This window comes from Gavialis gangeticus, unplaced genomic scaffold (genome assembly GCF_001723915.1).
Source record: "Gavialis gangeticus isolate Ggan-Ray unplaced genomic scaffold, GavGan_comp1, whole genome shotgun sequence".
NCBI lineage: Eukaryota > Metazoa > Chordata > Crocodylia > Gavialidae > Gavialis > Gavialis gangeticus.
In genome coordinates this window covers 1872005-1888757 of record NW_017728964.1, presented here as the reverse complement: position 1 = coordinate 1888757, position 16753 = coordinate 1872005, and the positions used below count along the sequence as shown (strand labels likewise).

Genomic DNA, 16753 nt, shown 5'->3' with positions numbered 1-16753 from the left:
GGGGGAGCAGAAAGGTGCCGGGGAGGGAAAAAGGGAGCCTTTTTGAATACAAAAGCAATAAAAGAACTGGCAAAAATGATGGGGATGCAAAGGTGAGGAGGATTAGAGCTGACTGCATCAAGCAGCAGCATAGAACACTCATAAAAGTGGTCGAGATGTGGAATTTAACTGGACAGCCATGACTCTGTGTATTGCATCTATAAATGTCAGATGAGTATTATGGAGGAAGAGGTGGAATAAGATTATGCCAATATTAATTGTGGTCAAAGTGGACATAATATGTTTACAGGAGTGTTGAATCCCACGGGAGAGGGATTATAAGAGTTTTATAAAGAGATGGGGATAAGGTCTATTGTGGTGGGCAAGGTCGGATGTAAACAAAGTGGCTGGAGTCATGATTTTTCTCAAGAGTGAGGAAGTGGAAGTGTGGCAAGTGCAAGTGATTGTGGAAGGGAGATTGCAACAAATGGTCATGGAGTTCAAAAAGAAAGCATTAGAGATTTTTAATATATATGCACTGACTGAAAGAGAAGGAAAGATCACCCTATTTAAGAAATTAAAGGTGTATGTAGGTGGAGGTAGAGAGCAAATTATGATGGGGGATTTCAATTGCATTATTAAGGAGGGGGATAGGAGTGGGAATGGAGTGGAGGGAGAGCTAGACAGCTCTTCAAAAGTACTGATTAATATAATAAAAGTAGGAGTTTAAAATATTTATGGGTGGTAAGAACGTGATTACAGGGATGGAACCAAGTGTGACACAGGTGTTGAGGACTGATTTTGTATTAATTTGAAATTGGCTCAGGATTGGAAAGGAGATCATAGATCTGACCTTCAGTGATCACTGGTTGTTGAGAATGGAAGTGAGTTTAGATAAAAGCAAATACAGGGGAAAAGTTATGTGGAAGTTAAATGTTCACTTATTACAAAATGAGAAGACCTGTCAAGAATATGCGGAACTGTATAAAGGATGGAGGCTGTGATGAAAACAGTACCCTTGTTTATCACCCTTTACAGAGGAGTGGTGTATCTATCATCATGGCAGCAAATAAGGAGAGTACAGAGGCAGAAATGCATTTCTTGTGGGGAGGTAGAAGATAAAGGGTAGCGAGAATGGAGTGGTTTAAGCCAGGGAATTAGAAAACTGGAGAATGCCAGATTTAGAAAGGTTTTTGTAAACTTACTTTATATTCTAATATTATAAAAGTCTAAATCTGTCTCTCTGTCCATCCATAACGCTTTATTCAAACTCTGATTGGCTGACAGAAACACGCAATCAGAGTGCCCCAAGTGTGGAGAAGCGCCACCATGATTGCGAAGCCATGCCGAGGACCAAACAGAAGGTGGGGAAGCCGAAGTCAGCAGCACTGGCCTTGGCTCCCCCACCCCACTCTCTGCAAGAGGCAGAACACTGGCAGCATGGGGCATTAGGTGGTGGCACTCAATTAGTGCTCCTCCTCCTGCTTCCCGTAATTCTTGACAGACAATTGGCTAGTGTTCTATAAGGAGGCAACTCAGGGGGTGGGGAAGAATGCATGCTTCTGCCATCACCCTGCAGGAAGAACATTAAGAAGATGGGGCAAGTGCAGGGGAGATTGGGAAAAACTGTGTGTATGGCAGGCACTGGCCCATTATGCAAAGATGGAGAGTTTCTTAAGGGTAAATAAACTAGAGGGAGAGTGTTTGAAAGATTGTAAGAAGGTGATTAATATGATATGAAAGATATAACAACTAGTGAATTGCCCATCAAGAATGATGGAGGGGGGCAAGGACAGAGCACCACCACCCACCACCCTGCATCACCGCTGCCTCCCAGAAGCAGGTGTGGGGGGGAAGCTTGCATGCCACCACCACCACCCACCGTCCCGTGCTGCCGCTGCTCTATGCCAACCATGAGCCACCCTCTCCCACTCTGCATCCAGCTGCGCGCCACCCCACTCGCCCTGCTCTGCATCCAGCCCCATACCCCCCTGCGCTCTGTGTCCAGCCCTGTGCCACCCCCCGCCCCGTCCCTCACATCTGCCTGGCCCACTCCACTTGGCCTGCTCTGCTGAAGCCACACTACACCCATCATTTCTGATGGGCATTCTTGATGGAGCAGTGGCTGGAGCCATGCCCTGCTGGAAGCCATGCCCCCCCCAAGAGCATTATGGACAGACAGACAGACATACAGAGAGATGGACTAAGCCCTTTATATATAGATAGATAGATAGTCAGGGATGTGACAGGACAGATGGCAAATGTGTAGAAAGAAGTGACAGATAATAGAGAACATACAGATATCATGTGGATATGATACAGAATATTCTTCCTAGGAGGGGAATTAAGCATAAATGGGGTTTAGTAAGATCAACAGCATGCCCGAGAAAGGGATGTGGGGCTGAAGAATCTGTACTGCATGTATTTTGGTACTGCCCTTTTGTGCACCAGGTATGGGAAGAGGTACACCAGTTTTTAAGGGTCATCAATATGAAAAGTGACAATAAATGAAATGGTGTTGTATGGGTTAATGCCCAAAGGACTGGAGACACAGGATGTATCTACATGCGCAAATAATCTGGGAGCAAATTTACCCTCAAGTAAACTACTCAAGAGTAAATTCTCCTGGGCATTTGTCTACATGTGCAGGGATGCAGGAACAGATTTGCTACTCCTGGAACCAGACTGATCCCACTCTCTGTGGCTCTGCAATGGGCCCTGGAAGCAGCCAGGAGAAAATTTAGGCTCCCCTGGGTACTAGCCCAGGAGACAGTTGTCTCCTAGTGGGGGCTGGAACATTGCTCCCTGCCCTTGGGGGTTGCCTGCTGCCCAAAGCACAGCAGGGGGACAATGTCTCCTTGCCCCAGCAGCAAGGAGCCCCTATATCCCTCTACACTATCATGGGAACCCATCTGGGAGATCGTTATTAGGGCTGTGCGAAATGGCACTCTTCCATTTCAACTTGCGTTTTGACGTTTCAATGGAACAGCATTTTGTTTCTAATTTTGTTTCAATTTGAAATTGCTGTTCTGTTTTGTTTCTTTGAAACAGTTTAGCTGTTTCGATGCTGTTTCAACATTTCGCCCATAGGCTATAATGAGGAAGGTTGAAACAGACTATAACGTTGTCACTTCTAGCCTGATTTGGATAAAAGTTGAAGGAATAGTAGCCCCTTCTGAGGGCATGAAGCTTGCCAAGTTTCAAGGAGATAGGTGCAGGGGTTTCAGGGAAACTGCACCTCAAATTCTTGAAAGCAAAACACTCATGTCATGTGTATGTGTTAAGCCACAGTGGGGTCAAAACTGCAGGCTTGCTAGCCCCTGCTGAGGCCATGAAGCCTGCCAAGTTTCAAGAAGATAGGTGCAGGGGTTTCAAGAAAACTGGACCTCAAGCTGCTGACAAGTAAAACTCATGACATGGGTACTTGTGGGACTGTGTCTGTCTTGGGACATGGGGGTGAAAACTGCAAGCCTGCTAGGCCCTGCTGCAGCCACAAAGCCTGCCAGCTGTCAAGGAGATAGTTGCAGGGGGAGTCTGGGTTCTAGGGCCCTCCACCTCTAGCTGCCGACAGGAAAAACTCATGACATGGGTGGGTGACACTGTGTGTGTTAAGGTGTGCCCTCATTCAACTGACACCAAGGCAGAAAGCAGGGCAGTTCAAACATTGCTGCCTTTTATGCAGTTTTTCCATCCCTCCCCCAGAGCACTGGGATTGGAAAAGACCTAAGGAAAGATTGACAGTCACTGGCCAGCTACATGGTCAATAATGAGAGCGCTCCTTCCCCCCCTTCTCCCTCCCTCTCCTTACTTTAGTCTCTGTTTCCCTGCAGACAAGCCCAGCTTGACCTTCAAAACTCAAAACCTTTTGAAAATTTCAAAACATTTCGACTTGCCTTGTTTTGTTCCAAGGCTGTTTTGAAGCTCTGTTTCATTTTGATTTTGCTGTTTCGAGCTCGAAACAGCATCAAAACGAAACTGCCGGCAAAATTTTGCACAGCCCTAGTTATCTCCCTGCACCAGCTCCACAGTTGCAGGGCTGGCACTGGGAGATCTTTATCTCCCAGTGCTGGTGCTGGGGGATAAGAATCTCCTAGCCTGGGCCACGTGACCATGGAGCTTGGGCTGGGAGACAAGAATCTCCCAGCCCCATGATCACGGAGCACAGGCTGGGAGTTCTCTGCTGCCAGGGCAGGGGGACACTGTCCCCATCCAAGCTCCAGTGGCACAGACTACCCCAGCAAGAGGTAGCTCCCATAGGCAAGGAGCAACCACCCACCCCTTGCTGCCTGGCTGATCAGGAGCACATTTGCTGCTGGTCATGTGTCTACACACGCACTCCTGTGTAGTAAGTAATCTTGAGTACATTTGCTACTTGCATTTGCAGGTAGCAAATTTAGTCAGGATTACAGCCAACTACTGTGCAGTAAGTATATGCACATGTAGATGCAGATGCTTACTGCACAGTAATTATCTCTACTGCACAGTAAAGTGTCTTGTGTAGACGCACCCACAGAGACTGAGAACCTTAATACTTTTGTGAGACAATAGCAATATGGAAGGTAATAAACCTACTGTTGGTCAAGCAACTGGCTTTCACCAGAAGAGAGTGTTTGGAGTTGGCAATGTATGACTTGAAATATTTGTGGTTCAAGGTGTGGTGGAGATGGGGAAGGGGAAGGCAGAGAAGAGATGGAGGAATAAACAATATAGTGAATGAGGACTCCTTGTATTTGACTGTAAGAAAAGGGGCTTTTTTCCCCAAGTGGACTAGGGGGAAAAAAACACATCTTGTATTCGAGTAAATACAGTAAATATTCCCTTACCCCTAAAGCACATTGTGCTGCTATTTTTTATCCAGGAGATACTTTTGACTCTGCCAGAATCACAGAATCATAGGGGTCTACGGAATTTCTGATGGTCATTTAATCCCTGCTTAAGCAGGATCATTTCTGAACAAGCTATCCAAACCAGAATTTGAACAGCCCTGTGTGAACAAAATGAGGTCACGATGAAATATTAAAGTACCATTACATATTCCTAAAAGTACACAATCCATCCTGTCATACAACTGGAAAGCACATAAGCAAAAAACACAAATAACACCCTAACCTACCACAGGTAAAGCAGGGGAAGAACTAATAGTGCCACTGCAAGTGGCGTTAACATGCACTGAAGAGATCTAAGAGGGACATGCCCCCTTCTACAGAGGAAGTAACCCCCCAAAAACAAACAAACAAAAACCCTTACTCATGGTAATCTGACCGTGGCGAAAAAATTCTTCCTCATCCCAAATGTGGCAATCAGTCTGAGCCTGAGTGGAGAACCAAGACCTTCCAACCAGGAACATCTAGATTTTATTCCCAGCAGGAGCATAAGCACACCACTATCAAAATTCCCAGCCTTGACAACAGCCAACAACCAATGCTTCTGAGGAAGGTGGGGGAAAAAAATGAAAGGGAAAAGAGGGCTTCCTCTTCTTTATGGAAGACCTTCAGATATTAGAAGACTGCTATCACGTACCCTCTTAACCACCTTTTTTGCAAGCTGAACAGGCCTATTTCAATGGCTTGCCTTCCAAGCTCTTTATCATTTTTGTCACCTGCCTCTACCCTCTCTAACTTCTCAACATCTTTTTAAAAATGTGGGATCCCAAACTGTAACCAATACTCTAGATCAAGCTTAAAAAGTAGCAAGTAAAGAGACACCATCACTGCTTGTGTCTTACACTTAATCCTTCTTTTGAAGAAGCCTAAAACTTTGTTAGCCTTTTTTGCAGCTGAATCACAATGCACTCTTACTGAGTCTGGGAAACACCAAGATCCCAAGACCTTTTCCAAAGTGCTGCTATTCAGTCAGTTGCCATCCAATTTGTTTAGTGTTTTCAATTATTGTTCCCAAGGTGTAGCACCTTGCATTTGTCATTATTGGACTTCATCCTGTTGGCTTCAGCCCTGCTATCCAACCTATCAAGTTGCTTCTAAATTGCACTCCTGCCCTCTATTATGTTCACAGTACTTCCCAATTTCATGCCATCTGGACGAGATCTAGTCCAGGCCCCTGTTCAAGGCAGGATCATCCCTAAATAAACCATCCCACTCAAATGTCTATCCAAGTTGCCCTTGAAAATTTCCAAGGATGGAAATTCCACAATTTCTCCAGGCAGCATGTTCAATGCTTGACCACCTTCATAAACAGAAAGTTCCTCCTAATTTCCAACTTAAATTTCCCCTGATGAAGCTTGAGGCTATTGCTCCTAGTCCTGTCCCCTACAGCCCCAGAGAAAAGTAGAAAAATCCATCTCCATTATTTCTTTAATCATCCTTCAGGAATTTGAGAACTATTATCAAATCCCACTTTATTCCTCTTTTCTCCTGAATAAGCAACCATAGCTCTTTCATAGATTTCATAGACATTAGGGCTGGAAGGGACCACTAAGATCATCAAGTCCAGCCCCCTGCCCCAGGGCCAGGAAGTCAGCTGGGGTCAAAGGATCCCAGCAAGATAAGCATCTAAACATTTCTTGAATGAGTCCAGAGTAGGTGCCTGCACCACTTCTAGAGGGAGTCTATTCCAGGTCTTGGGGGCTCGGACAGTAAATACATTTTTCCTTATGTCCAGCTTAAAACAATCTTGGAGAAGTTTATGACCATTGGTCCTTGTTTTTCCTTGGGGCGCTCCAGTGAACAGATGTTCTCCCAGATCCTGACATAAACCCCTTATATACTTATAAGCAGTCACCAGGTCCCCCTTGAGCCTGCACTTCTCCAGGCTGAAGTGTCCCATAGCTCGCAGCCTCTCGTCATAAAGCCCTCTGATCATGTGCATGGCTCTCCTCTGGACTCTTTCAAGCTTCCACCCATCATTCCTGAATTGTGCAGCCCAGAGTTGAATGCAGTGCTCCAGCTGTGGCCTCACCAAGGCTGAGTACAGCAGGAAAATGACATCCTGGGTCTTGGTCAAGATGCATCAGTAAATGCAAGCCAGAGTTTTGTTTGCTTTGCCAGCTGCAACATCCTATTGGTGGCTTATGTTCATCTTGTGGTCAATCTCGACTCCCAAGTCTCTTTCAGCCACGGTGCTAGCAAGCGTAGCACTGCTGAGCATATAAGCATGCTGCAGGTTCCCCCCCCAAGGTGGAGTACCTTAAATTTATCAATATTGAACATTATCAGGTTTGTATTCACCCATTTACTAAGTTTATCCAAGTCAGCCGGGATCACTAGACTGTCCTCAGGTGTGGACGCTACGCCCCAAAGTTTAGTGTCATCAGTGAACTTAGCCAGTGTGCTTCTGACACCAAAGTCCACATCACTGATAAAGACATTAAAAAGAACCAGTCCAAGGACAGAACGTTGGGGGAAGCCACTGGACACAGAGCACCATGATGATTCACTACCATTGAAAACTACTCACTGGTTCCGACTTCAGAGTCAATTACCCAGCCATCAGACTGTGGTGAAACCAAGGCCACAGTTGGCCAATTGTTCCGTGAGGAGGTCATGGGACACCAGATAAGAAGCTTTTTTAAAGTCCAGATATATGACGTCAATCTCTTCTCCCTTGTCCAGATGATATGTTACCTGGTCATAGAAGATAACATTAGTCTGGCAAGACCTATCTGCAACAAACCTGTGCTGGCTATCCCTCAGGATGTTGCCCTCAGCCAGCTAATCCAGAAGGGTCTCCTTGATAATTTTCTTTAGAACCTTACCGGGGATTGAGGTCAATTTGATTGGCCTGTAATTCCCAGGATCTACTTTCTGCCCTTTCTTGAAGATGGGTACCACGTTGGCCTTCTTCCAGTCTTCAGGTACTTCACCTGAGCACCATGAGTTTTCAAATATTTTTGCCAATAGTTGGGCTATGACACCCGCCAGCTCCTTGAGTACTCTAGGGTGTAATCTGTCAGCACCAGCTGACTTGAAGATGTCCAGCCTCTCAAGGTGATCCTTTACTAGATCAACACCGATGCTGGGTATAAATACGCTCTCACCCTGGCTGTCCAGCATCTTGCTAGGTAGGGCAGTCCTATTGGACTGATGAAAGTCCGAAGTGAAGTACCTATTAAGCAGGTTGGCCTTTTCCTGGGTGTCAGTTATCAGCTGTCCCGTTTGGTTCAGCAGGGGTCCAATGTTATCCTTGCTTTTTTTCTGACTCCCTACATATCTGAAAAAGGACTTTTTGTTATCTTTGATATGTGAAGCCAGATGGAGCTCGGATGCAGCCTTGGCTTTCCTGATCTGCTCCCTGAAGGTATGGACCAGTGCTGAATACTCCTCCTTGGTGGTACTTCCAGCCTTCCACTCTACATCTTTTGAGATGTAGGAGGTCCTCAAGTTCCCTGCTGAGCCAACGGGATTGCTGTGCCCTTTTGCAACCCCCTTCCTTCGAGATGGGATGGCCATCCCTTGTGCTGTCAGGATCGCTCCCTTGAGAAGCAACCACTCCTCTTGGACTCCTCTTCCTGCTGCGTCGTGATTCCTTTGGGGCCTCAATCATGAGTCTCTTGAGCTTGTCAAAGTCAGCTTTCCTGAAGTTGAGGACTTCTGTATTGCTGGCTGACTTGCTAGCTTTCGATGCATAGTAAAGGTGATCAGCTCGTGGTCACTATCACCCAGCTTTCCACTGATTCTTAGGTCACTGACTAGGTTGTCCCCTTTAGCCAGTACCAGGTCTAGCAACATTTTACCTCTCATCATCCCACAGACTTCTTGGGTCAGGTAGAGCTTATCCACGCATGTGAGTAAGCTTTGTGACCGATCGGATTTGGCCGAGTGCTCTTCCCATGAGATGTCTGGGTAGTTAAAGTCTCCCATGACAAACATGCACTGAGAGCATGCAGCCTCAGCCAGTTCCCTAGCGAATTCCTGGTCCAACTGTTGTTTCTGGTCAGGAGGTATGTAGTAGATTCCTACCATGTTGTCCCCTGTGCCATGTTCCCCACGTATTTTGTCTCAGAGAGACTCCAGTCATCTTTCCTGGGTGCCAATGTCAATTTGCAGGGAAGTGTAGCTGTCCTTGACATAGAGATCTACACCCCTAGCCCTTTTATCTTCACGATCACGCCTGTACAGGATATAGCCATCTATATCTGTGGCGCAGTCGTAGGTGGAGTCCCACCAGGTCTCCATTATCCCTACGATGTTGTAGTCATTGTTGTTTATCAGGAGGACCGGTTCCTCCTGTTTATTCCCCAAGCTCCTGGCATTGGTATACAGGTAGGCAAGTATCCCATTAAGGGCCCTTGCCTTCCCCACAGATCGTTCCGGGGCTAGGGTAGGGATGAGTTCCCTTCAGTGCCTTAGACTGCTGGATTTACAAAAGTTGACCATTGGGGTTGCAGTGGCGGTAATCCCCCCATCCTCCATCAGGCTTAATTTAAAGCCCAGTCGAGCAGGTCAGCCAGTCTAGCTGAGAAGAGCCTCCTCCCCAGCGGAGTGAGGTGGAGGCTGTCTCTCCCCAGCAGACCACTGCCTCTGTCACCAAAGAGCGGACTGTGATTGTGGAAGCCAAAGCCTTCATGATTACACCAGCACTGCAGTCTTTGGTTAACTACCTAGACCCATTTCTCCCTCCTCAGCCCATGACCCACAACCAGGAGGAGCAAGGAAAAGACCATCTGTGCCCCCAACCCCCTAAGCCCTGCTCCCAGAGCCCTGTAGTCTCTCATGACCCGGCTGGAATTGCTATGAGCCATGTCATTTGTGCCCGCATGGATGAGGACCATAGGGTAGCAGTCGGAGGGCTGGAGAATCTTTGGGATCATCTCAGCTATGTCCCAGATGCGGGCCCCTGGGAAGTAGCAGACCTTCTGGGCTAGGGGGTTGGGGTGACAGATTGCCCCCTCAGTCCCCCTCAGGAGGGAGTCTCCCATGATGAGCACTCTGCATTTCATCTTAGGAGGAGTAGGGGTGGGTGATCCTCCCTTGCCTGTAGGAGATGGCATCTCTGCAGGCTCTACTGGGGTTGCAAGAGGTTCGTACCTGTTGCAAAGCCCCAGAGGGGAGGGGACCTTGGTGCAGCAGGCCTTTGGGCCCTTGACCACCTTGGTCCAACCCCCTGGCTGGACAGTACAGGGAATCCCTGAGTTCTCCCTTGACCTGGAAGGTGACCTTGATCCACCCTCCACCTCCAGGGGGTGAAGGGCCTGGCAGTAGGAGTCAATCTCCTGCTCGCCATCCCTGATGGCACTTATTCTCTGGACTGCAGCCTGGAGCTCCTCAATCTAATGCCCCAGAGACTCCAAAGTGGAGCAAACCCCGCACGGTGAGGTGGCCATACTCCTGGTCCCATGAGCCTGGAAACGTGCCAGGCAGCCCCCACAGCTGAGAGCCAGGGGCTCCATCTGCATGGAGTCCAGAACCATGGGTTCTGTCTGGGTGGAGGCCTCTGTGGTGCCAGAGGGGGAGACTGCAGACTCCCAGGGGACCCTCAGGTTGCAGTGTGTGTCCATCCACATCGAGCTGCTGGGAGTCTGGCTACTGATGGGACAAGCCTCAGGCCCTCCCACTTACCCTCCTGCACAAACTCCCACACTAACTCATGTGCCAGGCAGACAAGTATGTCCGTTTGCGTGGCCTGTTCGCGAAGCTCTGGTCGTGTGGTTCCCTTGGGGGCTGAGTGAAGTAGGACCCAGGGCAGAGTGAGACCCTCTTCTGCTCCTCTCAGCTGTCTCCCCACAGCTCAGCTGAGCTAGTTGCCTCCCACCACGGGCCCCTCTTACCTCTGGCTGTGTTGTGGGTTGGTGGTGGCACTCTGTAGCTGTAAGGGGCCTGGGAGGCTTTGGGGTGCGGGGGTGCAACAGGCTTTCACTTGTGTATCTTGTGCCACTCTCGGAAGCCAACTGGGTTTTTTTTTTTTCCTTTGGTAGGCCCTTTTAAACTATGTGCATGCGCAGTGGGCCTGCCACCAGCACCATGCTACTCCTGGGCAAGGAGGGGACCCTACCTGGGATTTGGGGGATGCTACCTCACTGGAAAGGGACCAGTGAGTAACCTCTCCCCCTCTCCTACTCTCTCCCTGGGGGGCTGGCCCAAGTAGGAGCTGGGGTGGGGTAAGACCCTCCTCAGCTCCTCTCAGCTGCCTCCCCACAGCTGAGCAGGGCTAGTCCCCTCCCACCACAGGCCTCGCTTACCTCTGGCTGTGCTGGGGGTTGGCAGGGGCACCCTGCAGCTGTTGGGGTCACTGGGGGGCTTCAGGGTGCGGGGATGCAACAGGTTTACACCTGTGCATCTTGCGCCGCTCCCAGAGCCCAACTGGGTATTTTTTTCCTTTCAGTCTTTCCTCATGTCATACTCCCCAGGCCTCTAATCATTTTTGTTGCTCTGCGGTGGATTCTTTCCAATCTGCCCAGTGGTGGTGGCAAGCCCTCACAGTCCAGAATGATCACTCCAACAGGTCAAGTAAAGGGTTGTAAATAAGTCTGTTGATGGCTAAGAAGGCCATTCCTAGAGCTGCAGGCTCTCTGGCAAACACCAGAGATGGTGGTTAAAGGGAGGGTCGGATCATGGACTCCTCAGTCTTGTTTCATATCCTTCCATTTTTGTCATTTTATGCCTCTAGAGTGAAACAATTTTCTTCAAAGTAAGATGTACCTTCTATCAAAAAGTGACGTGTAGTCCTGTTCCAAGCTAGTTTTTCCATTTTGTGGTATCAATGCCACTCTCTTTGATAGAACGAGGAACAATGGTCTCAAATTGAAGCAAGGAAAGTTTAGGTTAGATATTAGGAAAAACTTTGTCACTAGGTGGGTGGTGAAGTACTGGTGGGTGGTGGAGTACCTAAAGAGGTTGTAGAATCTCCACCCTTGTAGGTTGTTAAGGCCCAGCTCAACAAACTCTGGCTGGAATGATATAGTTGGGGATGGTCATACTTTGAGAAGGGGCGTGGACTAGATGACCTCCTGAGGTCCCTTCCAACCCTAGTTTTCTATGGTCTTTTAATTCTGTGCAAGCCTCATGGATGGTGGAAGAAGGATCTGGGAGTCATTATTGACTCCAAGATGAACATGAGTCGGCAATGTGGGGAAGCGGCTAGGAAGGCCAACTGCACCTTGTCGTGCATCCACAGATGCATCTCGAGCAGGTCCAAGGAGGTGATCCTCTCCCTCTATGCAACACTGGTCAGGCCGCAGTTGGAGTACTGCGTCCAGTTCTGGGTGCCGCACTTTAAGAGGGATGTGGACAGCATCGAGAGGGTCCAGAGGAGGGCCACTCGTATGATCAAGGGACAGCAGGGTAGGTCCTATGAGGAAAGGTTGCGGGACCTGAACCTGTTCAGCCTTCAAAAGAGAAGGCTGAGGGGGGATCTTGTGGCCTGTTATAAACTAGTTAGGGGGGATCAGCAGGCGCCGGGGGAGTCCCTGTTCCCCCTAGCGCCGCGAGGAGTGACCAGGAACAATGGTCACAAGCTGGCGGAGGGAAGGTTTAAGGTGGACATCAGGAGGCGCTACTTCATGGTCAGGTTGGCTAGGGTCTGGAACCAGCTTCCATGTGAGGTGGTGCAGGCTCCCACCCTGGGGGGTTTTAAGAGGAGGTTGGATGACCACCTTATTGGGGTCATTTGACCCCAGTGCTCTTCCTGCCATGGCAGGGGGTCGGACTAGATGATCTGCTCAGGTCCCTTCCGACCCTAGAAACTATGAAACTATGGTATCCTTTAGAGCTTGCCAATCTTCCTCAACACAAGTGTTATTATTTTCAGTCTTAAGATTGGTGAGTTTCTTGTTGAGATATGTTTAGAGGGCTTCACAATGTTTAGGGGTCTGAAGGCATTTGATGTTGTACTGTCTTCAGGCCAATTTGGGTTGCTTTTGATGTTTCAGTACAACCCTAATGGACATGATGGATCTCAATAAGCGATGACTGGTCCAGCAGTCACTGGCTTTTCTCACAATACGTGTGATATGAACATCTTTTAGATTAGGTGCTCTTACAGTGATGTGATCAAGGAAATGCCATTGTTTTGAGTGGGGGTTTTACCATGTTGTTTTATGTATGTTACATTGTCTGAAGATAGTGTCAGTAATGGCAAGTTCATGCTCTGCACATTTACTGAATGAGAGGAAGCTGTTGGAATTGGCCTTTCTAATGGTTCCCCTCCACATGTTAAAGTCCCAGCCAACTATCTCATTGAAATTTCCAGAGGATGATCTTATCCTATTTTGGGATGATAGTCAGCATTTCAACAAGGTGAGAATAAATCTGTTATTGCTATTCTTCCTCAGCATCATGTGCTGGAGCAGTAGCAAATGAATTGCTGGTCAGTTGGAGTGGAGAGTCATGAGGCGCTCGTTAATGGCAACAGGGAATTTGGTCATTTGGCTGACAATCTGATTTTTCATGGCAAACCCAATGCTGTGTTTTTGCCTGTCGTTTTCAGGTTTCCCTTTCAAGAAGAATGTATAGCCACCCCCCTCCTCCCTCAGATGGCCTTCATATGAATATCTGGTCTTGCAGAGACCAGTGATATCAATGTTGTATTGTGAGAGGTCTCAGGTAACAACAGCTGTTCTACATTCAGATCTGTCACTGCTCAGGTTGTCTAGTAGAGTTTGTACATTAGAGGATTCAAAAGACATTTTTATGTTTCAACCACAATTTGAGTGATCCTCCTGGAAGCAGCTATCCAGTCAGGTAAGATAAGGTGGGGAGTCTATGTTAGTGGTACCTTTTCTACCCCCTCTCCCCATGCAGGATGAGCAGAGGGGATCCTAAAAAGGGCTGCTCAGTTGCAAGCACAGCTGCCAAATCATCCTCCTGTCCCATTCCAAGGGTGAAGTGACTTCATCCACCTTCTTCATCTGCCTGCCCCACCATTGAAGTATTTATGTTATGTTGGACTGCTCTTCGCCTCATACCTCACCTTTGACCTTTCTACCATGGGAGACCCTACCAGGAGTACAAGACTCCTAACAGTGTTGCTCTTAGGGTCATCGGTACATGCAAGCCTCTCCACCCTGTCAAGTGGAAGTCCATGGAGAGGACTACCAATCTGTCCATATCCTTCCTGAAGTGTAAGGCCCAAAACTTGACATAGTACTCCAGAGCCAGGCTCACCACTGCTGAATGGAGTGAATGAATCACTCCCTTGCAGGTGTTGCTCCCATTAAAACAATTCAATAAGCTGTTGGCTTTCTTAGTAATAAGAGCACATTGGCTCATATTCATCTTATGGTCCACTGTAACCCCCAGGTTCTTCTCTGCAATACCACAGCCAATAACTTGTGCATACAGTTATTCTGTCTCAGGTACAGGACTGTGTATTTGTACTTACTGAATTTCATCTGGTTGATTACAGACCATTTATCCAGTCTATTCTGGTCATTCTGGATCCTAGCCCTACCCACCAAAGTACCTGCAACTCCATCCAACTTGGTGACATCTGCAAATTTATTAAGTGTAAACTCAGTCCCAATGTCCAAATTATTAATGGAAATATTAAACAATACTGAACACAGAACAGACCCCTGGAAAACCTCACTTGACACCTCCTCCCAATCAGGCATTGATGACTACTCATTAAGCCCAGTGATCCAACCAGTTATGTAACTGTCAAACAGTACTTTCATGTAGTCTGTATTGCCATAGCTTGTTAATAAGAATGTCATGGGAGACGGTATCAAAACTCTTGCTAAAGTCAAAGTATATCACATCCACTGTTTTCCCCCACATCCAGAGCTGGTCACATTAACATTCAAGAAAATCAGGTTGGTCAGGCATGACTTTCTCTTGGTGAATCCATGCCTGTTCCTGATCAGCTTGCTTTCATTTAAATGATTTACAACAGATTCCTTGAGGACCTGTTCCATTATCTTTCCAAATATTGAGGTCAGGTTCACTGGACTGTAATTCCCTGGATCCTTTTCCTTCCATTTCTTAAAAATGGACACTATGAGCATTTTTACACATGCATGCACTGCAGCACCAGGTGCTCTGAAAAGTGCCCAGTGCTGCCTCGTTGCAGTTGTGTAAGTGGTGAAATGCACATTATCATGCAGAAAATGGCAGTGGTCTGCTTTTGAACTAAAACACATAGAAGGCATTTTAGTTCAAAAGTGCACCACAACCATTTTCTCCTCATCGATGTGCATTGTGCTGCTTATGAAACTGCAAGCGATGCAGTGCCATGAGTGTCAGCTCACGTGTGGAGCAGACTCAATTAATCGAGTCTGCTTTGACATGCCAGATCTCCGGCACTTCCGGGCACAAAAATGTATGTGTATAAATTCCCTATAGGTGTTTTAATATGTGACCTGGACGGGGGAGGAGGGGCTTTTATTTAGAGCAGCTCTGAGAGATGCTCTAATTAAAGTGCCCACAGCATCTTGTGTATCAGCATCCCTGTGCTTCAGAACAGCACTGCTCTAATTAAATGGAGCTGCTTTAATTAAAATGCCCACAGTGCTTTGTGTATCAGTGTCCCCATGCTTCAAAATGGCAGCAGATGCACTTTAACTAGTGCTTGACAAACATGTCCCCACCACCATTTTGAACCACAGGGACACTGATACACGAAACACAGAGGCTGGCTGGAGCATGCTAATTATCACGTTCCAGCAGATTCAATTAATTGAGTAAAGGCACCCTATATTTGTCTTTTTCCAGTAATCCAGGACCTCACACAGCCCCCATGAGTTCTTAGAGGATAGCTAATACCTCTGAAATTACTTCAGCAAATTCCTTCATTACCCTAAGAAGGAATCCCATCTGACCCTGATGACTTGAAAGCATCTAGCTTCTCTAATTAATTCCTGACCTGTTCTGTCATTACCCTGAGGTGTTAGACTCCTTCCCTATCTTTGCTGCCAACTGTGCCAACTATGCTCATCATTTGGTAGTTGCCCCTAATTGTGAAGACCAAAGTAAAAAGGGCACTAATTATCTCACTCTTCCTGCATCATCCCTATGTCATTGCCTTCTACGTTCTGTAAGGGACCTATGGTTTCTCTGGTCTTCCTCTTACTTTTGACATTCTTCTAGAATCCCTTTTTACTGCTTTTTAGTTCTCTTGCCAGTTGCATCTAAAATTGTGCCTTGGCCTTCTAAGTGTTTTCTCTGCACACCTCTGCAACAGTCTTATACTCGTCCCTAGTAAAATCAAGTTTCCACTTTTTTAAGATTCCTTTTAAACTTATTGAACAGATTGCTGCCTACCCTGGCTGATCGCCTGTTGCACTTTCCATTCTACTTTCACAAGAAGATAGCTTGCTCCAGTGCCTTTAAAAGGGCCTCTTAAAAGTACAGCCAGCTGTCCTTGTGGTAAGGGCCCTATCTAGGACAGCCATCATAGCGGACATTCCAGTTTTCTGCTACTCTGTCCTCTATTGACACAAAACCTGATGCCTTTATGTCCTCTGTTTTTCTCTTCAAGACATAAAGGTGTCTGGTTTTGTATCAACAGAGGACAGAGGACAACAAGATTGTCCTTTATGAGGACCACCCTAGTCCTAACTGGTAGCTCAGCCTGGGTAAACTTCTCAGCTGGCCAAACCTTCCTGCACCTCTGAATGGCAGCCCTCCCTAAGCTAATGAACCAGCAGAGCACTACTGGGGCCTCCTGATTGCAGCAGCCCCCACATTTAGTTACACCTGCTGCAACAGGTTGCAGGCCAGCCAAGAGGTCTTCTGAATGTCTGTTGTACTAAATCTTTCTCTAGTTTTCTCCTGCCTGACCCTGCTCGGCTGAGTTTCTGGACTCTGGCTACTTAGAAAATACCCTTGGCTTTGGTAATTTGATCCTTAACTCCTGATCTTTGATTCAGCCTGTGATTTGA

The 16753-nt window shown here is 47.3% G+C and overlaps 1 protein-coding gene and 1 long non-coding RNA gene across 2 annotated transcripts in view; both read right to left on the bottom strand.

The window, feature by feature from the left end:
- LOC109287028 overlaps nt 1–14172 on the bottom strand; it is a 21988-nt gene extending 7816 nt beyond the window's left edge. Inside the window, exon 1 of the long non-coding RNA XR_002094740.1 lies at nt 14132–14172. This is a non-coding gene — a long non-coding RNA (uncharacterized LOC109287028). The remainder of the gene's footprint in view (nt 1–14131) is intronic.
- DNAH9 (dynein axonemal heavy chain 9) overlaps nt 1–16753 on the bottom strand; it is a 609139-nt gene that overhangs the window by 79376 nt on the left and 513010 nt on the right. The window lies entirely within an intron of this gene.